The following is a 23,427-nucleotide window of genomic DNA, read 5'->3' on the forward strand; positions in this document are numbered from 1 at the left end:
CGTGCATCTAGAACACTGTAAGTTATGTAACATTCTGAGAACTGAGAAAATAGTCACTCCAGCCACTTTCTGTGTTCTGTGGTCCAGATGAAACCTGGTTGAAAAAGGCTGTTCTAAGAGAAGAGATCAAAATTTTTCTCCAAGGCTTCTGGAGTCAGATTTGCGTTTTCTTTTAGTGCAGCACCGTGAAGATCCTAAGCCCTACCATGCAGCTATATCCAGATCTCAGAGACCTCTACCTTTTCTGCACTGAACTTCACAATAAGAGCTGCAAGTATTTGTTGAGCAATCACTGTGCCAAGCACTTGAAGTTAGACTGTGCACTAACATGCAAGGTGTAAGAAGTCCATAACCAAATCTGTACTGTGCACTGACAAGCACGGTCTAACTTCAAAACAATCTTGAGAAGTAAGCGCTATTATAATAGCTCCCATCCACTTTTCAGATGAGAAAACTAAGACATAAAGGTGTTAAGCACTGTGTGCAAGCACACAGCCCTCTCTATTTGCTTATTAATTGATACACATAGCAAAATTTGAACTCAAGCCTGATGCCAGAGTCCATATAAATACTATGCTTCGAATGTATTGCTTCTGCAATCAGAAAAATGCAATAAAATCTTGCTTATTTGGAAGAAAAGAATGTCAGAAGAGACAAATGGGAAAAACAGAATTGGGAAAACGACACATTTTGCTTACTTCATTTCCATATCACACATTTCTTATCTAGCTCCCATTCAGGAACTAGTCTCAAAGATAAACCTATAGTCCCAAGCACACCAATCCATATCAATTTGTTCAATTAACATTGATTGAGCATTGACTATGTCCCAGGTACTCGTCAATGTGCTTGGGTATACAAACATAACTGAAAGGTCCTATCCCCTAAGTGCCCACAGTGTAAGAAGTCCATAACCAAAGTCTGCACTGTTACAGGATGCCAGGATGATGTATGGCTAATGCTGGCCAGGAGGATTGCAGGGGGTGAATAACAAAGTTTTGTAGGTAACATACGCGTTTTCCATCCACTGGAAAAAGGCTGTTGCTACCAAAAGAACTGGGTCAAACACAAGTTCATGGGCAAAAGGTTTACAGAACACAAGTTGTTGAGTATGATGGAAACAGCTATCCCATGTCTCATGATTGGACACATAAGCAGCAGCCTTTCAGGCATGAAAAGGACCCCACCAGGAAGAGCACTCTGGCTGCCATATAGAGAATGGATTGATGCAGGGACAGACAGAAGAGACCAGACAGAAAGCTGTTGCCTCTACCTGGGAGGGGCAAGTAGGGCCTGGACTAGAACACTGGCAGTAGACGTAGAAAAGGGGATGGATTCAAGAAAGATTTCAAAGATAAAAGAAACACACTTTGATCTTGGAGAAAGAGCTCATTTAACTCATGAGAATGAGAATGTTCGGAGAAAAGATCATCTGAACCATTGGCTCCCAACCTGTGAACTAAACAACTCCGGGTTTGGGAGCAGGAGAGTAGAGCTAAGAGTTAATTCACGGAGTCTGCAAATGTGTATGGTCACCAAACATCATTTATATACCAAATAAACAATGCCTTGGACATGCAAGTACTCCTATTGTACAAATATTTTATATATACATGTTGACATGATAAAAGCTTATTTATATAAGTTATTACTGCATTCTTAGTATCCTTTTGCCCATCTGTATTTTCTCAGTTAAAACATGATAAGCCACTATTATGCGAAAGGAGACCCTGGAAAGTTCAGGCTTTAGAAAAAGAAATTCTCATAATTGAAAAAACTTACAACTCTTAGTAAAAAGTATCAGAAACTCAAATTGAACTAGCTTAGTAATGGAAGAACATGTATCTTTTGTAAAGAAAGGAGATGAACAACCAAGCTGTGGAAAGAATGGAGCGGGGTCTCGGTCACAGCTGAGACCTGAGTCTTATTACAGGAGGAGATAAAGGGATTTATAAAATCCGTGTTCAGTGATGTCATGATGGTAACTTGAAGTCAACTGTGGTGGGAATGTTGACACCATGTGAATCAGCAAACACCACAAATTAGAGCTTTTATTCCCCTGGAGAGCCAATTAAACATTTACCAGCAGTCACTGTAGTATACCCTGCAGAATCCCAGAATGGCTTAGGAATCAGAGATACAAGTAACATCTGCAAATAAGGGTGTGGGTGGGCTTTAAAATAGGCAAATTCCACTCTGCCACCAGCCCCTCCCACACACACACACTCGCAAGCGTGTGCTTGCAACCAGGTGACTCCCAATCCACCTCCCCAGCATAAGCCAGGAGTTTCACTGAGGAAGTTAATTCAAAAGGCTCTAGACCCTCGGACTCAGGCATAGAAGAAGGGGTATCTTACTGAAAACGAGAATCAGGTAAGAGACCTCACATTGAATCACTGGATCTTCAGCCTCCTTCCCTAGTCAGCTCTAAGAACACTGGCAGCCAAGACTCTTCTAGCTGAGAAAACTGACCCAAAAGAAGAGATATAGAGAATGAATATTAGGAATCCTCCAATGAAATGCCCAGATACTAGCCTTTTCACAGTCACTCAAGCCACCATTCATTCATTCATTCAACAAATATACACCGAGTGCTAATATCCCAAGCACTGCAGAAGGTGCAAAAGACACAACCGTGAACAAAACAAAGACTCTGACTTCTTGGAGCTTTCATTCTTCTGGAGAAAGACAACAAATAAATCTAAACAGCATACTGTACTGTCACATCAAGTGACGATAAGTCCATTGGAAACAAAAGCAGAGTAAGGCCCAGGTGGAAGTTTTATAAAGGGTCATCAGGGAAAGCCTCTCTGATAAATTGCTTTTCGAGCAGAGACTTGAAAGAAGTGGGAGGAAAAAAGCCAAGTGAACACTTAAGGGATGTTCTCTCCAGGCAGAGGACCCAGCAAGTGCAAAGGCTCTGAGGGAGCAACAATCCGGATATGACGGGAATGGCAGGGTGGCCAGTGCAGCTGGGACAAAGGAAGAAAGGAGGAGGGAGACAGGAGATGAGGTCAGAGAGATGGAATGAGACCACATCACGCAGGCCTTGGAGAAGACACCATTGGCTCACACAGAGCTCCCAATCAGGTTTTCTGTGTCTCACTCGTCCATATGGAGGGACAGTCCACAGGGTCTAGACCTTTGAGGAAATCCTCTCGCATGAAAAACAGAGGCCAAAACAAACCAAAAAACAGGGAGCCAAAGAAAACGTCTACAAAACCATGATTAATTATCATAGACTTCAGCTCTATTACAAGAAAAGAGCAGAACAAATAAGCAAGAACTAAAAATAAATAAACCTAGAGCTGAACAAGGCAATTAAATAAAATAGAATTAACTGATAAGCAGTACGCTGGGTAGTGGTTCACTTTATTTTAAAGTGCAGTCATGAACCACATAATGACATTTCAGTCAACAACGAGCAGCGCATATGCCCATGGCCCTATGAGATTATAATGGAGCTGAAAAATTCCTGCAGCCTAGGGACGTTATCGCCATCGTGTCATCGTGGCTCCATGCATTGCTCATGAGCTTGTGTTGCTGCTGGTGTAAACAAACCTACTGCGCTGCCAGGCCTATAGAGGTATCACGTTTAATTATATACAGAAGGCGGGGTGCAGTGTCTCACGCCTGTAATCCCAGCACTTTGAGAGGCCAAGGCAGGAGGACTGCTTGAGGCCAGGAGTTCAAGACCAACCCTGGCAACATAGCGAGACCCTGTCTCCACAAAATATTTTTTAAAAATTAGCCAGGCATGGTGGCACACACCTGTGGTCCCAGCTACCCAGGAGGCTGAGGTGGGAGGATTGCTTGAGCCTGGGAGGTTGAAGCTGCCTTGAGCCATGGTCATGCCACTGCACTCCAGCCTGAGTGACAGAGTGAGACCTTGTCTCACAAAAAAAAACAAAAAAAAATATATACAGTACATAATACTTCATCATAATAAATGACTATATTACTGGCTTATTTACTGTATTATGCTTTTTATCATTAGAGTGTACTCCTTCTACTTATTTTTTAAAAGTTAATGATAATGCAGCCTCAGGCAGGTCCTTCAGGGGGTATTCCAGAAGAAGGCATTGCTATCACAGGAGATGACAGCTCCATGCATGCCATTGCCCCTGAAGACCTTCCAGTGGGACAGGATGTGGAGGCGGAAGACAGTGATACTGGGGATCTTGACCCTGCATAGGCCTAGGTGTGTTTGTGTCTTAGTTTTTAACAACAAAGTTTTGTTTTGTTTTGTTTGAGACGGAGTCTCACTCTGTTGCCAGGCTGGAGTGCAGTGGTGCAATCTCAGCTCACTGCAACCTCCACCTCCCGGGTTCAAGTGATTCTCCTGCCTCAGCCTCCTGAGTAGCTGAGACTACAGGTGCACACCACCATGCCTGGTTAATTTTTGTATTTTTAGTACAGACGGGGTTTCACCGTATTGGCCAGGCTGTTCTTGAACTCCTGACCTTGTGATCCATCTGCCTCGGCCTCTCAAAGTGCTAGGATTACAGGCGTGAGCCACCGCGCCCTGCCACAAAAAAGTTTTTAAAAGTAAAAAAAGAAAAAAAAAATTTAAAAATGGGAAAAAGCTTATAGAATAAGAACATAAAGGAAAATATTTTTGTACAGCTGTACAATGCATTTATGTTTTAAGCTAAGGGTTATTACGAGAGTCACAAAGTTAGAAATTTAAGTTTATAAAGTAACTAAGTTACAGTAAGCTAAGATTAATTTTTCTTGATGAAAGAAAACATTTTTTAATGAATTTAGTGTAGCCTAAGGGTACAGTGCTTACAAAGCTTACAGGAGTGTGCAGTGATGTCCAAGGCCTTCCCATTCACTTGCCACTCACTCACTGACTCACCCACAGCAACTTCCAGTCCAGAAAGCTCAACTTGTAGTAAGTGCCCTGTACAGGTGGACCATCTTTTATCTTTTATACTGTACTTTAACTGTACCTTTTCTATGCTGAGACATGTTTAGATACACAAATCCCTCCCATTGTGTTACAGTTGCTTACGGTATTCAGTACAGTCACATGCTGTACAGGTTTGTGTCCTAGGAGGAAAAGGCTATGCCATCTCGCCTAGGTGTATAGTAGGCAAGACCAACCAGGTTTGTGTGAGTACACTCTGTGATGGTCACACAATGACGAAATCACCTAATCACAAGATTCTTAGAACGCTTCCCTCTTGTTAAGGGCTGCCTGACTGTATACTTGAGTCTCTCAGAAAAACCAATAACACACTGAGCTAGACACAGAGCATGAATATCACAAATATTGTGTGAAATTGGACAGTACCTGGGAGCAATCCAGCCCCAGGAGGGTCAGAAAACTGAAGCCAGAGTTTCAGGCTTCTTACACTTCCTATGTTTCCACTTTGCTTTCCTTTGTTTTTTATTTTTTTAATTTTGTTTGTAGAGACAAGGCCTCCCTATGTTGCCAGGCTGGTCTCGAACTCCTGGCCTCAAGCAATCCACCTGCCTCGGCCTCCCAATCCCTTATTTTTTAGTAAGTTTTTTTTTTTTTAAGTTCTCACCAGTCTTGACTGTGTTTAGGAGAGCTGTGGAAGGGGAGTTTTTTTCTAACTGGTACAAAATGGCCTGGAGTTTTTTCTAAGCTTGCACAAAAATGCTTGCTATCATCATAACCATCATCATCATCATCATCATCATCAAACAAAGCCGTAACAGCAGGAACTGAACTGTGAGAACATGCTGAAGGTAGAACTCAGGAGAACAGAGGGTCTCAGTAACATATTAGCAACTCTATCCTCTGGAGAATCTTCTTTCAGAGTTAGATCTTAGAGATCCTTATTTATATTTTATTTGTAAAGTCCGGCCTTCCTTTTCATTATCCCTGCTACATCTGCAGCCTGTTACTAACCTTACACTTTTTTTAAACTGTAAAAAGTGTTGCTTTCTCCAGTGCAAAGCAGGAGATAGACAGACTCTCAGGAAAGATGTATGTAATTATTACATGCATTATCTCACTTAAGACTTCCAAGGATAGGTAAGGACCTTGTAACTGATGAGAAATTGAGGTTCAGAGAGAGAAAATCACTTGTTCAAAGTAAGTGAGCTAGAGTTTCTTAGAACAAGGATTTCATAGTCATCTGTATGACCCTCAAATTGTTTTTAGTTACTAGATCACACTGTCTTATGAGATGATTTACAGTCAATTCTTAAGAAACCTGTGCTATAAACAATTACTCTCTTTGATTTGGCAGGCTGGCAAGAAGGGAAGGAAGGGAGAGGAGGGAAGGGAGGGGAGGGAGGGGAGGGAGGGGAAGGGAGGAAGAAGAGGGGAGGGGAGGTAGGGGAGGGAGAAGAGGGAAGGGGAGGAAGAGGAGGGGAGGGAAGGGAGGAAGAGGAGGGGAGGGGAGGGGAAGAAGAGGAGTGGAGGGGAGGGGAGGAAGAAGAGGGGAGGGAAGGGGAGGAAGAGGAGTGGAGGGGACGGGAGAAAGGGGAGGGAAGGAAGAGGAGGGGAGGAGAGGAAGGGGGGAGGGGAGGGGAGGAAGAGGAGGGGAGGGGGTTAAAGGAGGGGAGGGGAAGGAGGAGGGGAGGCGAAGGAGGAGGGGAAGGAAGGGAGGGGAGGAGAGGAAGGGGGGAGGGGAGGAGAGGAAGAGGAGGGGAGGGGAAGGAGGAGGGGAGGCGAAGGAGGAGGGGAGGGGAGGGGAAAGGAGAGAAGCCATCATCAACCAGTCTCCATTTCTCACCTGCAAGTTCTCAGGAATAATAAGAATAACAAAATGTAGTAAGTTACTCTGACAGTTGATGCACTAAGGGCTTTGTATGATTAATCTCATTTTAGTCCTCACAACAACCTTGTATCATCCCACTGCTTTTATTCCTAATGTACTGATGGGAAGTGGTGGCTGAGCTTAGGTCACTTAACTACTTAGCAGCAGATTTGGAATCAAAAGCAGATTGGCAGATTCTAAGCCATGCCCTCTACCCACCAAAGGACTCAGCACCCTGATCCAATATGCCTCTTCTTTATGCATCTCTATCTAGGGACACTTTCTAAGCATCCCTTGATACCATTTCTAGTTTCGAATCTGAATATCTTGGAAAACTGTCTAGCTGTCCATGTAGCCCACATAGCATATCCTGGGGCTCCACCTCCTGGTTCAGAATCAGTTTCATCAAATATTTTCCTTGACCATTGAACACCTGCCAGATTCACATCCCGCACATGAGCTCATTGACTGCCCACAGCGGAGTTGTGTGGTGCAAGTTTCTCCACGGCCATCCTCATTTCAGACCGGGATCCTGTGGCTCGGAGAGGTTGTGTTAACAGAGCTAGTGCACTGGAAAGCCAGGACTTGAGTCCAGCTCTTTGGATTCCACATCTCAATTCTTTGTATCATGTAGACAGCTGGTTCTCAGGAGTGGATAATCCAGCCCACCTCATTCCAGTTGCATTAGAAACTTGGTCCTATTTCCTACGGCTCAAATCCTCTTCTCAAGCCCTACTTCCTTTCCCAGACACGGAGCCTGGTTCACACTATAAGAGGCAGTAACCCGGGGTGGGGGCTGCACAGGAGTGGATGGCAAGGGGACAACTTTTGACCATCAATCTGAATATGGTATGTTTCTTTCTGCTACCTCTAATCTCTCACCATAGTCCCAACAATCATCATATCCATTTATCTTCAAAATCACTCAGAGAGTGTCCCCTTTGGAAGAGCAACCACTTCCATTGCCTGCCCTACCAGCATATCTGTTCCAACCAGACCCTCTGCTCCTGGCCAGACCCAGCCATCCCAGACACACACCAGGTAGCTGTCAGGCAGCCTTTCGCATTTGAAAGTTTTTCAGCAAACATAATAAGAGTTTCCTTTCCACCAGGGTTAGGAAAAGCATCCCATCCTGAAAGACCAGACCACAAGCCTCTCAGTCTTAATACTTACTGAAACAGAAGTGAAAAGTAAAAAGGGCTTCTTAGTCTAGGGGCACCATTCTTGGCCTGGCAAACTTATTTCCCATGCTCTTCACTGTAGAGAGAGGAGGGAGTTGGAGATGGAGTGTGTGGGTTGGTAGGAGCTACCCTCTCCCTGTTTTTCTTGGTGTCAATTAGCATAATTTAAAAGGCAAGGGGAAAAAACTGGTATCTATGTTACTGCTTTCGCTTTAAACTTGTCTGACTTTGGAGGCTGATTATGGCCAAGTGACCCATATTTTAAAAACATTTACAATAAAATGATGCATTTTCTTTTTGTGCCATCAGCTTCCCTGATGAAAAGCAGAAATGCTTTAAAATTGTCCCTTTTTGTTAGCAGTAATGGCTGTGCTATATTTCAGCTCATCCCCCTCATGGGCATAGAAAGGGAAGGGTAATAAAGGGCACAGCTGTAGACACTTTATGGCCTGCGTCGGGGGTGGGGTGGGGGGAAGGGGAGTGGAGGCAAGAAACAGATTGACTGAGTGTCAACAAATGCAGCTGGGAAAGAGAAAGCTCTTGAAGACCTCTACAACTTAAAGTCCTGGATAAATGATGTTCCTATTTGGAAAGGAAAAAAATGGAGGTGAAATTCAATAAAGGACGGCTGAAAAGAGAAGGGTTCCAAAGGCCTTTCTCTGCAGCTAGGCAGCTCCCAAGAGAAATGAGCAAAACTGGCCGTAGGCGACAGGGAGTGGGAGGGGGGCTGCAGCCCAAAGAGGCAACAAAGGCCCATCCCGACCAATGCATTACAACGCCAGGGTTGGCCAAGCCTGGCCCTGATGAGCCCGGCCAAGTTGGGGGTGGAAATGGTTGAGTTGAAAGAAATGCCCCAGGAAACCCTGACAGTTATATTTCAGGGCGTGCTCATGCCTTGCATTTGAGAAAGAAAAAGGCAGAAAATAGATGACCCCTTAGGGCAGAGGCTGAGGCAGGTTATGATAGAAAAAACATTGCTCTGGGGGTCAGGAGACTTAGATTGAGCCCCAGCTCTGGCACTGACCAGCTTTGTGAGGTAAGCATGTCCACGAGCAGTGTCAGTCCTGGATCTGCGGGCCCTTGATTGGTGATGAAAACTTGCCCTTCCGGCGTCTCACTGGAATCTCACCAACACCCTGGAAAGCAAGTTGGGATCCTTGGTCCCGCCATCTGCACATAAGAAAACGAAGTCTCAAGGAGGGAAAGTGCTTGCCGAGGGTTACACAAATAACAAATAGACAGTCTTCATTTCCAGGAGAACCCCTTCCTTCCTTTTCCATTCCATTGGCCTCGGCGAATGGGGAGAGAAGCTTTCCTTCATGAAAACCCCATAAGAAAAGCCTCTAGGAGGATGTAGCCGCGTCTTCTGGGGACCAGCACTTCCCACAGAGGTTGCTGGGCACCAACTCTAAACCAAATTATATCTGTTAGAAAGCAAGAAGCGGCCAGGCGCGGTGGCTCATGCCTGTAATCCCAGCACTTTGGGAGGCCAAGGCAGGTGGATCACGAGGTCAGGAGATTGAGACCATCCTGGCCAACACGGTGAAACCCTGTCTCTACTAAAAACACAAAAATTAGCCGGGCGTGGTGGCGGGCACCTGTAGTCCCAGCTACTCAGGAGGCTGAGGCAGGAGAATCCCTTTGAACCCGGGAGGTGGAGGTTGCAGTGAGCCAAGATCACACCACTGCACTCCAGCCTGGGTGACAGAGTGAGACTCCATCTCAAAAAAAAAAAGCAAGGAGCAGAAATTTCACTCAGTCTGGCTTATATAAGAAACGAATCTCACAACACCTGGAAGCCCAGAGGGTTGATCTAGCGGCTCCACGCTGGTAAGGAAGCATCGCTCTGCTCCGTCACTGCAGAGAGAGCTTCATCCCGAAACCAGTAGCCAAATGGCAGAAGTTCCAAGTATAACATCCAGACATGACAATAGCCAAGAAGATCGCCTTTCCCTGCAACTCCCTCTTAAGAGTAAGAAACCTTCCCAACAGACCTCCTGAAGACTCTTTGGACAGAATTGCGTCATCTGCCCATTCCTGAACCAATTATCAAGGGGAATGGGATTACCCTTAGTTAATAAAAGCCTTTACATGGAACTAGGGCTCAGGTCAGCTCTCCCTGAAGCCCATGGTGAGGAGTGGAGATGTGAGAAAATAGGATTCTGCTGGAAAGAAAGTTGTAGAAAGAAATTTTGGATAGACAACCAATAGTGACCACTGAACCAATAGCATCCACTAAAGAGGTTTGAGAACAACATGGCTCTGACTATGTACCTGCTGGAATGACTAAAATAAAGATGAAATGTGCCCCCAAAATGACACAATGCATATTAAGTGCTTAGCATAACACCAGGCACATGGTAAGCAATCAATAAACACTATCTTATTGTTATTATTATTACTGAGATGGAGTTTCACTCTTTGTTGCCCAGGCTGGAGTGCAATGGCATGATCTTGGCTCACCGCAACCTCCACCTCCCGGGTTCAAGTGATTCTTCTGCCTCAGTCTTCCTGAGTAGCTGGGATTACAGGCATGTTCCACCATGTCCAGCTAATTTTATATGTTTAGTAGAGATGGGGGTTTCTCCATGTTGGTCAGGCTAGTCTCAAACCCCCAACCTCAGGTGATCCATCTGCCTTAAGCTCCCAAAGTGCTGGGATTACAGGCGTGAGCCACCACGCCCAGCCGAGTCTGCATTTCTAACCAATCACAGCTGAAAGCAGTGATGCTGGTCTGCAGACCACGCCTTGAGAAGCAAGGCTCTAGGTCTCAGGGAAAGCATGAATCAGAGGAATTGGAGAGAAATGGAGGGGAGGGGTTCTCCCACAGGTGGTGGGAAGAAATCTAGAGTGTAATGTTCCAAAACTGTTATCAAGTCTGCATTTAAAGTTGGTGTCACTTAAGAAACATAGGTTACAAAATGACTGGTTACCACATATTAACAAGAATTAGACAAGCCTGGACTATACTATTGTGATTAAAACAACAAATAGGTACGGTGTTTTTAAAACACTCAATTGCTCTGCCGTCTTATTAAACACATGGCCTTATGAGGTAGATTTTAGCATTATCCCCATTTTACAGAGACTTCGATGAATTTGCCCAGTCACCCAATCAGCATAAGTGACTAAAACCAGATTAAATTTCCAGCTTGTCTAACTCTACATTTTTTTTTAATCTTTCAAGCTTTAAGTGCAATGATCCAGGATGGATTTTAGATCTTGTTGAAAGCAGCCACATCCATGGGCTATACACAATCCTCAAAAGCAGCGATCTGCTCCTCCAGCATATCTGTTCCAAATTTATCATCTTCAACCACACACTGTATTTGAAGTTTCTTAAATCTATATCCCACTGGAACTAGTTTAGATGAGCCCCAGACTAAGCCATCTGCTTGAATGCTTCTGACTCACTCCTTTCATTTTGCCATATCTGTCTCATCATCCCAAGGTTTCATGTCTAAGATGGAAGACTTGGCAACAAGTGCAGGTTTTTTTTCTTTTAGGTTTGATGATCCTCTCTAATTTTTGCACTTATCATGTATTTTTCTTCTATTGATCTTATTTTACTTTTTTTTTTTTTTTTTTTTGATGGAGACTCACTCTGTCACTAAGGCTGGAGTGCAGTGGCACGATCTTGGCTCACTGCAACCTCTGCCTCCCAAGTTCAAGCGATTCTCCTGCCTCACCCTCCCGAGTAGCTTGGATTACAGGCACCCACCACCACGCCCAGCTAATTTTTGTATTTTTAGTGGGGGGGGGGTTTTCACCAAGTTGGTCAGGCTGGTCTCAAACTCCTGACCTCAAATGACCCACCCACCTTGGCCTCCCAAAGTGCTGGGATTACAGGCATGAGCCACCGCACCTAGCCTTAAGTGCAAGTTTTTTGGCTTTCTTTGATTCATATTGTGCAAGGTGTTCTTCCCTTAGCCTCTTTGCTTCTTCACTTTCCTCCTCATCAGATCCAAGGAGATCAGTTTCATCATCATCTTTACTATCTGTAGCTCCACTTCCTGTAGTGTCTTCCACCTTAGCAGGACCATACCTGCCCACAGCTTTCTTCACTGCTGGCAGGCTGGCCTTTTCCTTTTCATAAGACTTGATCTGATTATACCAACATAGGGCATGACACAAGTCAGCAGGCGGTGGGCCGGACACTGCTTCATATACTGACACATGTGCTTGTGATGGCACATACCCTTGATGTAGCTCTTGTCCGCCAGGTAATCGCTGAGCACCTGGAGGCTAGCCGGGCTTTTCAGATCTCTGAAACCCATGGCATCATCGGCTGTATCCAAGAGCTGGGAGCAGCAGAAAGAGCGCAAGTTATGGGCACCCTGCGCCGAGAGAGGAAGAAGCTACATTCTTTTTTTTATTCCTGTAACATTTTATCACCCAAGCTTCCACTCTCCAGCAGAAAAATAAGTAACCTTGTTTCATCTATAGACCTAGAACCCATCTTTGACTGACTCTTGCTCCCACTTGCTACAGCAGGAACCTAGTTCCAACAGTCCTCAAAGTGTTTCTGGAAATCCCCATAAAGTATGTTGCATGGATTCACAAAATTAAGATAACCATCTGTAAAGCTTAAGCTACATATATCCAGGTCGGTGTTGTTTCAATATTTCTTCCTCCACATCCTCACACCCGTACCTAATATCCAGCCACACTTTCCTAATCACCATTCCTGGAACATCTGATGCACCTGTGATACCTGCCCAAGCTCTTCTCCAGTGATGAATCCCAACGTCTCTGCTTGGTGAACTCTGCTTTCAAAATCCATCTCAAAGTCCCCTCCTCTGTGAAGTTGAGTGCCTAGAAAAAATAAATCAGTGATTTTTTTCCATCCATCGTGTCTTATTAACACGTTTTATAAAGTGCCTGCCAGGAGCCAGAGTATGAGGATTAAAATGAATTAATAACGTAGAGCTTAGCTCAATGCCCAGCACCCTAAAAGCACTGCATAGGAGTTAGTTATGATGCCGACGATGATGGTGATGATGCTGCCGGTGCGTCTCAGAGACAGAAAGGACGAACGCACAACCCGGGATCCAAGGGGCCTGGAGCTGCTGAGAAAGGCCCACAGGAAATCCCAATACCGTGCAAACTGAGCTCTGTAATAAGGCACAGGACACTTTTGGATCACACGGACGGGATTCTTATCCAGTCTAGGTTCTGCAAGAGATCAAAAAAGTTCCTCCAACGAGTGGGCATAGAAGGGAGCAGTATAAATAAAAATAAAAATGCACATTCCAAGAAGCTGCTAAAGCTCTAACCTTTCTGGACTACTCTTTGGAAGTGCCAGTTTACACCAGGCTCGACAGTCGAGCCACTTGGATCCGAGAGCCCATGGTCCAGCTGGACCACCCAGCCTGCTCAGGACACCCGCCTCGCGAGTGGCAGCGCTAGGATTCAGGTCCAGATCTGACTAGGAAGCTTCCCCAGGGAAGTCCGCCCCGGACTCCTGGAGACCCACATCGTCCGGTGTGTTTTCCTTTCACAACACTTCCCACAGCCTGTAATTACATGATTATATATTTAGGGGCATGTGTTTACTGTCTGTCTCCCTGACTGGGCTGTCAGCGTTTTGCTCACCACTGCATTCTCAGGGCTTCGCGCTCAGGAAATGCTCAGCGAGGTTCGTGTTCAGGGAACTGGGGAGGGCGGGGCCCTAGCGAGGAGCAGCTGGGCCCGGCGCGGGGGTGGGCGGGGCCCAGGGAGTAGGCGGGGTCTGAGTGAGTGGCTGGAGGGCAAGGAGTCTCTCGGCAGGTAGCACTCTGCCGAGGGCAACCCTGAGAGTCTAAGACCCTTGGGGGTGAACAGCCCCTGTCGGATGGGTGGCCTGCTCCAGCCAGACCATCCTCCACCATGTCCACATTGAGCTTTCAGAAAATGTACATTCTAGTGGCCCTTTCCCGCCTTCAGAATAAAATCCAAATCTTAAATGCAAGTTTATAAGTATCTTTATTCAGTTATGTTTCAAATGCTTATTATTCTGAAGGGGTTTTTTTAAATTAAGCATTAAAAGTTACTTTAATAAAGCAACTCATGGATATGTGATAAAATTGCACAAAACTAAATACACTCACAAGTGTATGTAAAACTGTGACATCTGTATAAATTTGGTGGGTTGTATCAACGTTAATTTCCTGATGGTGATAATGTAATATAACCTTGCACGGTGTTTCATTTGTTTTATTTCTTACAACTGCATATGACTCTAAAATTACCTCCAAGTAGTTTTTTATAAATATATATATATAACAGAAAATAGTTGCCAATAAGCTATTTTTTAATACTTTCTATGTATACCTCGTGTTCCCTGAAAGGTACTTGAAGGGAAAAACCAGGTCTGATTAATTTTCATAACAGAAATAGAAATTAGTAGCTTCGTACATAGTACAAATGAATTTCTAAGAATTCTCAGGCCACAGTTCAGTGCCTAACTCAATGATTAAGCTTGTGGGACCTTTTAAGGCCCTGGGAGAGACCCTGGCAAAAGGTTCACATGATCATATATTTTTGTAAAGTTTGAAAAATTAAGACATTTTAGTGGCCATCTATTAAGATCACTGTTTCTTTTCATTCTAACTTTCCTTTATCAAATTTCTCTTTCATCAGGTGGCAGTGTCCTGGCTCAGGGCATTTTGGGGTCTTGCTAAGGGGAGATTGGAAATGCTCCATTTTAATCACACTTTGGAAAGATGCTTTGGGGACTTTTCAGTAAAACAGGTGAGAAATTTGCAGTCTCCTGATGCAGATATATATGAAAGGCATCTTTTATTTTTTGCATCTTTAAATATATTTTTGAAATCCTCTAGAAAAATTCATATAGTAAAAAAATGGTACATGAAACAAAAAGAAATAAAGATGAGCAATAAAACCAAAGAAAATTATTCTGACACTGAGGAGCATAACAAAATCAATTTCAGGTAATACTAAAACATAATTAATTGAGAATAAGAGACACATTTGAAATAACAACAATAGGCTTTTGGATTGCTAGATAATCTAATGATAAGAGTGAATTACAGAGACCCACTAGGAATAGATTTAAACTTGCTTACTGATTAGCTAAGGAATACTAACAACTATGAAGATAATATCAAACACCTGACCCACATTATGGGGAAGACACTGAGGACATACTGGTTATGGGTGTTATCAATTTAATGAGTCACTGTACATTAAGCATTCACTGTGCAAGAAAACTTTAACTGCCCTGAAAACTTATAGTTCATTCATGATAGGAATTTGATATTTCCTCAAATTTGACAACAATCTTAAAAAAACTTATATCCCTTATATGTGACATTTGTTATGGAGCTGAAACAAAGAATTCCAAACTCTCTATATAAAAACAAATTATGTTTTTATTTTTATTTATTATTATTATTTGAGACAGAGTCTCTGTTGCTCAGGCTGGAGTGCAGTGGTGTCATCTTGGCTCACTGCAGCCTCTGCCTCCCAGGTTCAAGTGATTCTCCTGCCTCAGCCTCCCAAGTAGCTGAGATTACAGGCATACGCCACCTCACCTGGCTAATTTTTGTATTTTTAGTAGAGACGGTGTTTCGCCATGTTGGCGAGGCTCGTCTCGAATTCCTGACCTCAGGTGATCCACCCGCCTTGGCCTCCCAAAGTGCTGGGATTACAGGCATGAGCCACTGCACCCGGCCTCCATATAAAAACAAATTATGATCAACCACACTAGGAGAGAGAGGATGATTATCTATTTTCTCTATGAAAAATGTAACAAAATCCTTGTTTATACAAAGATATGTCTTGGTCCATTCGGGTTACTATGACAGAATACCCTCGGCTGGGTATTTTATAAACAATAGAAATGTATTGCACACAGTTTTGGAGGCTGGGAAGTTCAAGATTAAGGTGCCAGCCAACTCAATGTCTGGTGAGGGCTTGCTCTCTGAGTCAAAGATGGCACCCTCTTGCTGAGTTCTTAACGTGGCGGCAGGGACAAATGAGCTCCCTCGGGCCACTTTCATAAGGGCATGAGTCCCATTCATGTGGGTGGGGTATCGTGATTGAATCACTTCCCAAAAACCCCATCTCTTAATACTATTACATTGGAAATTAGGTTCCAACATAAAAATGTTGCGAGGACACCAACATTTAGACAAGGTGATTAAAGACTATGCAGACAAATATAGTAGGAAAATGATTATAATAGAAGATTTCAAATTGTTAATAAAAAATATTAGGTGTTTTTCTGAATCTTGTGATGTTCGTGGTACTGGACAACTTCATAAAATTTGTATGTAAGCATTCACTTTCACGTCTAACTTGGCATTCATAGTTTTGTATTCTTTTCTTAGAGAACCAAGAACTACAGAAGCATCAGGCCTCCCAAACCTGGATCTCCCTCCATCTCTGTAATCCAAGGCTATACCTGCCTCTGCTTACCTTGTCAGCCCCAGCTTCCACCACCACCCACCATCCCCAACCACACAGACACCCAGGAATTCCAAGCACCAGCACTTCACATATGTTACCTCATTTAATCTTCACACAAACCCTTTTAGCTAGATTCTATTTTTATTCCTACACTGATGGATTAATGGCGGAGCAGGGGTTCAAACCTAGGTAGCCAGGTTCCAGCGTCCATGCTATTAACGATGACATCTGATTTCCTCCCATGCTGGTCATATCATCTTTAAAATTTATGAAAAACTACTAACAGTGCTAGAGTTAGAGCATTATCATTTCATTCTCATAACAACCTCAGGAGATAGATTGAGACTCTTAACTTCCATGCAAGAAATTTTAAGGATGCATCAGTCAGGATAGGCTACGACATACTGCAGAAACAACCTCCACAATCTCTGCGCAACAATGAGGTTATTTCTCAACTCCTGTTCTATTTGTTCTATTTCCTTCCAGTCATGTGGCAGAAACACACGAGCGATCCTGCTGTCACAACCCAGCCTGATTGGGACTGCTCAGATTAGAGATAAGCATGAGATGCTATGGGGAAAAAGGGACAGATGGCACCTAACCTAGCTTTGGAAGGTGAGAAAGCTTTGGAAGGATGCTTTCCTAGAGGAGCTGATACTTGAATGAGCTTTAGAATAGAGCAAAAACTAGCAAGGTGGGTGACAGGAGGAAGACTTCTTTTTTTTTTTTTGAGATGGAGTTTAGTTCTTATTGCCCAGGCTGGAGTACAATGGCGCGATCTTGGCTCACTGCAATCTCCACTTCCTGGTTCAAGCAATTCTCCAGCCTCAGCCTCCTGAGTAGCTGGGATTACAGGCATGCACCACCACACCCAGATAATTTTTTTGTATTTTTAGTACAGACGGGGTTTCACCATGTTGGTCAGGCTGGTCTCAAACTCCTGACCTCAGGTGATCCACTTGCCTCAGCCTCCCAAAGTGCTGGGATTACAGGAGTAAGCCACCGTGCCCAGCCAGGAGGGAGGGTTCGCTAAGAAAAAATTACTGCCCCTAATTTACAGAAGAGAAAACTGAGGCTTCTCCAAGATCACATATCTCACCAGCAGAGGGCCAGAGATAGACTCAGTGAATTGTTTGCTCTCCCTACAATGTTGTACGTCTGTCTTGCATGCAAATGTTTCAACATGCCTCTTCTCCTACCTGAATCAGAACCCAGCCCTTCAGCTCCCAGTGAGGGGGCACAAAGAGGAAAAGGCGCCGCCGTGGAAGGAAGGCATATGCCAACGAGCTCCTGGAGGTGGGGGTCTGGGGGATGAGCACGTGGGAACCAGCCTGAGCATTTGTGAGCTATGAAACAGTCACCCTGGGCTTCCAGACCTTCATTTGAATCTTTAACGAGCTGGAATGACCTGAGAAAGAGGACTGGGAATCTACTGGGAAAACCCCAGCTCAGACGGCCTCTGGGGAAGGAAACCTCCTCAAATCTCAGGCTTTCTGGACTCTTCTTCTAGTGCTCCTCCTTTTCCTAGTTGCAGCAGACACTGTTGAGTACCTGCCCGGCCTACACCTGCCTCCCTGAGAGCTGTCCCCTCACACCCACTCTCAGAACCTTCTTGGTAATGTCTGTGCCCATCCACCCCAGCCTCAGCTGAGGTGGCCCAGACAGGGATGTAGCACAGACAGAGTGGGACAGGGAGCAAAGACGGTGTGGCTCTGAAGTGAGTAATTGCAGCGCTGAACTTTCCAGGACACCCAGCGGTAGTCCCATTCTTTTTTCTTTTTTTTTTTTTGTCTCCCTTAAGGCAGTTGAATGGGTTCTAGTGATGGTTCTGTTATATTAAGTTTAGCCTAAAACTGCCTCCTTACATATTTTAAGTTCGGCCTAAAGGTTTCTCCTACCTAGTGAACTGTAACCTAACTGGATGTGTGAACAGACTGAAACCTCCTCTTGAGCCAGTCACTGAGTTTCTGCCAATCACAGGTGGCATGTTTAAATCAGGTGAATGCATGTCGTAACCACATGGGCTGTTTCTGCACCTCCATTCCAGCTTCTGTAGGTCATTTTTCTTTTTCTGTCCATAAATCTTCTTATACCACATGACTAGCTGGACCCTCATTGAGGGGCTGTCCAATTCACAAATCCTTCTTTGCTCAGTTAAACTATGTCAATTTTTAAGTTTGTCCTCTTTCTTCCTCTTTCTTTTTCTTTCCCTTTCTTTCTTTCCTCTTCTTCCCCCCCCCTTCCTTCCTTCCTTCCTTCCTTCCTTCCTTCCTTCCTTCCTTCCTTCCTTCCTTCCTTCCTTCCTTCCCCCTCTCTCTCTGTCTCTGTCTCTTTCTTTCACCCAGGCTATAGTGCAGTGGCATGATCACAGCTCACTGCAACTTTCCACCTCAGTCTCCCAAGTAGCTGAGACTACAGGCGCGTGCCACCACGCCTGACTATTTTTTGTATTTTTTTGTAGGGACAGGGTTTCACTATGTTGTCCAGGCTGGTCTCAAAATCCTGGGCTCGAGCAATCCTCCTGCCTCAGACTCCCAAAGTGCTGGGATTACAGGGATCATCCTGATGCTGCCTGTCAGATTGTGTGCACGTGTGCCTTTTCCTGGGGCATGTTTCGTAGGAATCCTCTTAAGATCCTAGATTGATCTATGGCCCAGAATAGGTTAAGAACTATTAAAAGAAAAAAACTGGCCAGGAACCATAGCTCAAGCCTGTAATCCCAACACTTTGGGAGGCTGAGGTGGGAGGCTTGTTTGAGCCTGGGAGGTCAAAGCTGCAGTGAGCCGTGATTCTGTCACTGCACTACACGGGTGCGTGCAGGTTCTTATTCCTGTCCCCTCTCCCTCCCTCATCTGTTTTCCAGAGGTCTCCAGTTTTGGTCACTGAGGTATCCAGACCCAATCTCAGGTGGAACAGAAACCAGAGTCTTTGGTGGCAGCTCTTGGGCCAGACCCTAATGCTCCTGATGGCTGCTGTAGTACGCACGGGCAGAGAGCTGTGGAGTTTGACTTCCTGCCTGGAATCAGGTCCTTTCTAAGGCCTGAGAGTGAAAAGGGAGCTGCTTGGGGAGCCCAGGCTGACCCACTCATGGAGGCAGCCAGGGAAAGGGGGCAGAATTGGCATGCCGTCTCATTCGTTTTGAAAGAATATTGTCTGTCTCCCAAGAGATGGGCTCAGTGCAGACTCTGGAAACTGAGCCAGGATTTTAGGACGTCTGGATTCCTCTCTCTGCATGGCAATAAATAAGCCCCATTCTTGGGGACACTTTGGGCATCACAAAATGATAGACAAGAAAGTCATCAGAGCCGGGCGCGGTGGCTCACGCCTGTAATCCCAGCACTTTGGGAGGCTGAGGTGGGTGGATCACAAGGTCAGGAGAGCGAGACCATCCTGGCTAACATGGTGAAACCCTGTCTCTACTAAAAATACAAACAATTAGCCAGGTGTGGTAGTGGGTGCCTGTAGTCCCAGCTACTCGGGAGGCTGAGGCAGGAGAATCGCTTGAACCCAGAAGGCGGAGGTTGCAGTGAGCTGAGATTACGCCACTGCACTCCAGCCTTGGTGACAGAGCGAGACTTCATCTAAAAAAAAAAAGCCATCAGAAGATAATAATTTTTTAATTTTTTAGAGACAGAGTCTCACTGTTACCCATACTGGTGTACAGTGGCATGATCATAGCTCACTGAAGCCTTGAAGTCCTAGGCTCAAGCAATCCTCCTGCCTCAGCCTCCTGAAGTAGCTAGGACTACAGACATGCATCACCATACCTGATTAATTTTGTGTGTGTGTGTGTGTGGAGACTGGGGTCTCACTATGTTGCCCAGGCTGGTCTCAAACCCCTGGTCTCAAGCAATCCTCCCACCTTGGCCTCCCAAAGTGCTAAGATTACAGATGTGAGTCACAGTGCCCAACTGAGAAAATGATTTTTAAATGCAGGTCACATTTGTGGTTTGTGTTACTTCCTGATTTTGCTAATTAAAGCAATACACAAACCCACCCCTTCCCTTTTTTCCTCCTATACCTCTATCTATGATAATTCTATGGTGGGCATTTTCTTCTTAGTTCTCTGGGACTAGCCAGTGTCTCTGGGACTTCAAGCAGGGGAAGAAAACCATTCTTATGAAGACAAGATTGTACAGATTTCTATTCCGGTCAAGTGTTAATACCCAAAGAGTAGTTAATGCTTCCTTCCTCACTCCCCAGAAATCTTGGCAGCTGATCCTGGTTGGAGGCCATCCCAGACCTAAGGGCAGGAATATGGTGGCCATAAAGAAGATGGAGAAAGTTGCTAGAGTGAATCAACTGTAGACTCCAGCTCCTTATGAAAAGTGGAAAGTACATGCTGGGTTACAAGCTGACCCTGAAGATGATCAGACAAGGCAAAGTGAAATTGATCATCCTCGCTAACAACTGCCCAGCTTTGAGGAAATCCAAAATAGAGTGTACTAGGCCCTGTTGGCCAAAACTGGTGTCCGATATTATTGCCACTACAATGGCAAGAATATTGAATTAGGCACAGCATGCAGAAAATACTAGAGTCTGTACATTGTCTATCATTGATCTCGGTGATTCTGAGTTCATTAGAAGCTTGGCAGAGAAGACTGGTGAAAAGTAAACCATACAAAATTTTGTTTAATAAAACTTGCCCAGAACTTGTTTTTTGTTTTTTGGTTTTTTTTTTTAATAAAGAGTTCATGTCACCATTTCAAGAGACAGTTGGAATCTTCCCGTTTCCCCTGTTCTCAGTGTCACACACTGAGAACTCCTGGGTGATGATAACCTCAGAGGGGTTCTCTATCAGATGCCACCTCCATCTCAGGAAGTGATGGGGGGAAGTTACATTGGACACTTACTGAGTACCAGGCTCTATGCTGCTTTGACACATCCAATGCAGGGTTTATGATCCTCATTTTTCAATCAGGGAAACTAAGTCTCAGAGCAACAAAGCTTTCCCAGGATAACTTAGCTAGGGGTCTCAGAGTCTGCCTGCAAACCTAAGTCTGATCTGGCTCCAGAAGCTGTGTGCTGTCCACTCTGTAGCTCTGTTTCAGAAACATCACTTTCCTTATTGTCGGTTAAGATCCCATACTGCCAGACCAGGGAATCCCATTCTCTCCCAATAGGAAATTTCACAAACTCCCTAGTCAACAGTGAATTGGAGAGTGGCCCCATAAAAGCCTGGGCATCCATCTACTAAATGCAGGCTGGGGAGGGGCTCAGGCAGTTTCTGGTTCTGGTTCCTCCTTGAGTTTGACTTCATTTCCTGTCCTTGGAGGCCATGGGACACCCCCATATCCTTCCCATATGTTGACCTTTTTTGATTAAATAGGGAGAATAGGTTTTTGCTTCTTTTTTTCCTTTCTTTCTTTTTTTTTTTGAGACAGTGCCTCACTCTGTTGCCAGGCTGGAGTGCAATGGTGTGATCACGGCTCACTGCAGCCTTGTACTCCTGGGCTCAAGTGATCCTCCTGCTCAGCCTCCCGAGTAGCTGGGACTACAGGTGCACACCACCACACCTGGCGAATTTTAAAATTTTTTGTAGAGACGGGGTCTTGCTATGTTGCCCAGGCTGGTCTTGAACTCCTGGCCTCAAGTGATCCTCCTGCCTCAGCCTCCCAAAGCACTGGGATTACAGGAGCAAGCCACCATGTCTGGCTGGTTTTTGCTTCTTAAAATCACATGAACCCTGATTAAGACAGAAATAAATCAATCCAGTTCTTTTTGTTTTGTTTTGAGGTGGAGTCTTGCTGTGTCGCCCAGGCTGGAGGGCAGTGGCGCAATCTTGGCTCACTGCAACCTCTGCCTCTTGGGTTCAAGTGATTCTCCTGCTTCAGTTTTGGAGTAGCTGGGATTACAGGCATGCACCACCACATCTGGCTAATTTTTGTATTTTTAGTAAAGATGTGATTTCACCACGTTGCCCAGGCTGGTTTCAAACTCCTGGCCTCAAGTGATTTGCCTGCCTCGGCCTCCCAAAGTGCTGGGATTACAGGTGTGAGCCACCGTGCCCAGCTTAAATCCAGTTCTTTTATTGCTCACTTTTCAAAACGTTCCTGAAAACTTCAGTAATGACATTTATGAAGTCTCAGACACCAGGAATGTCTGCATGGCTGGTCATGTGGCAGTGCCTCTGGTGTCTTCCCCATTGTCTTCCTTTAATAACAACCTCTGCCATGTTCACACCACACTTTCTCCCAGCTGCCTCCGGGATTTACAGGAAGCACAGCCTAGTGGGAGACGCTTAGGTTTGGGAATCAGAGCAGAGTTTGAATCCCGGCTCTACCAACTTGAGTAAGTAGCTTCACTTCCCAGAGCTTCAGCATCTTCTCAACTGCCATATAGGAACAACAGCATCTCCGTCACCTGGTTGTTTTAAAGATCTCAGAAAATGAAGTCTGTAAAACATTGAGCACAGAGAAGATATCAATAAATGGCAAATGTTACTTTGGTTTTAACCCCAGATTTTCAGGGACTGTCTTTATGACAGTGTTCTCTCCTGTTGTTCACGTAAACCTGGAATGGAATTATCCCGGACTTTCTGATATTTTAGTATCCAAAAGGCATCTCCCAAACCAACACCTTATGCTCTAGAGTCTGGTTTGGAATCTGTGGTCTTTGCACTTAAGACCTGGGCCTCAGAAGGGGTGGGGGGTGGCAGAGCCTGCTCGATTGTCCCTGACAGGGGAATTTCATCACTCCCAGGCTCCTAGTCCCGGTTGACAATGACACCTCTTCTAAGCAGGCGGCACTGTCCCTGCTGTCCCCACAGAGCCGCAATCAGGCCCCATGCTTGGCCCTGCCAGGCTCCTGGAGAGCTCTGGATCCTGGTCATCAGCCTCCAGTGCCAGCTGTGCAAAAAGAGGCCACTTTACATTTGATACAAAGCATCAGCCAATCTCATTCACGGTGTCTGGAATATGCTAAGCTCCGGATGTAAGGCTGGTAAATAGCACTTCCACATGAGCTCCCTTTCTGCCTCCCCACCACCGAGACGCTTATGGACCCAGATGAACACGCAGTGCCTTGTCTTTTCTGCTGCTCATCTCCCCAGATGTCAAGAGATGTTGTTCCAGGGAACAGTCTGAGAAAAGCCC

At 45.0% G+C, this 23,427-nt stretch overlaps 2 pseudogenes; one reads left to right on the forward strand and one right to left on the reverse strand.

The window, feature by feature from the left end:
* Window positions 1-11,136: 11,136 nt before the first annotated feature.
* On the reverse strand, window positions 11,137-12,198 carry LOC100462643 (elongation factor 1-beta-like; annotated as a pseudogene).
* An 8,441-nt stretch (window positions 12,199-20,639) lies between these two features.
* LOC112135822 (large ribosomal subunit protein eL30-like) lies at window positions 20,640-20,948 on the forward strand (annotated as a pseudogene).
* Window positions 20,949-23,427: the final 2,479 nt, after the last annotated feature.

The sequence above is a fragment of the Pongo abelii genome, chromosome 10 (assembly GCF_028885655.2).
Source record: "Pongo abelii isolate AG06213 chromosome 10, NHGRI_mPonAbe1-v2.0_pri, whole genome shotgun sequence".
Classification (NCBI taxonomy): domain Eukaryota; kingdom Metazoa; phylum Chordata; class Mammalia; order Primates; family Hominidae; genus Pongo; species Pongo abelii.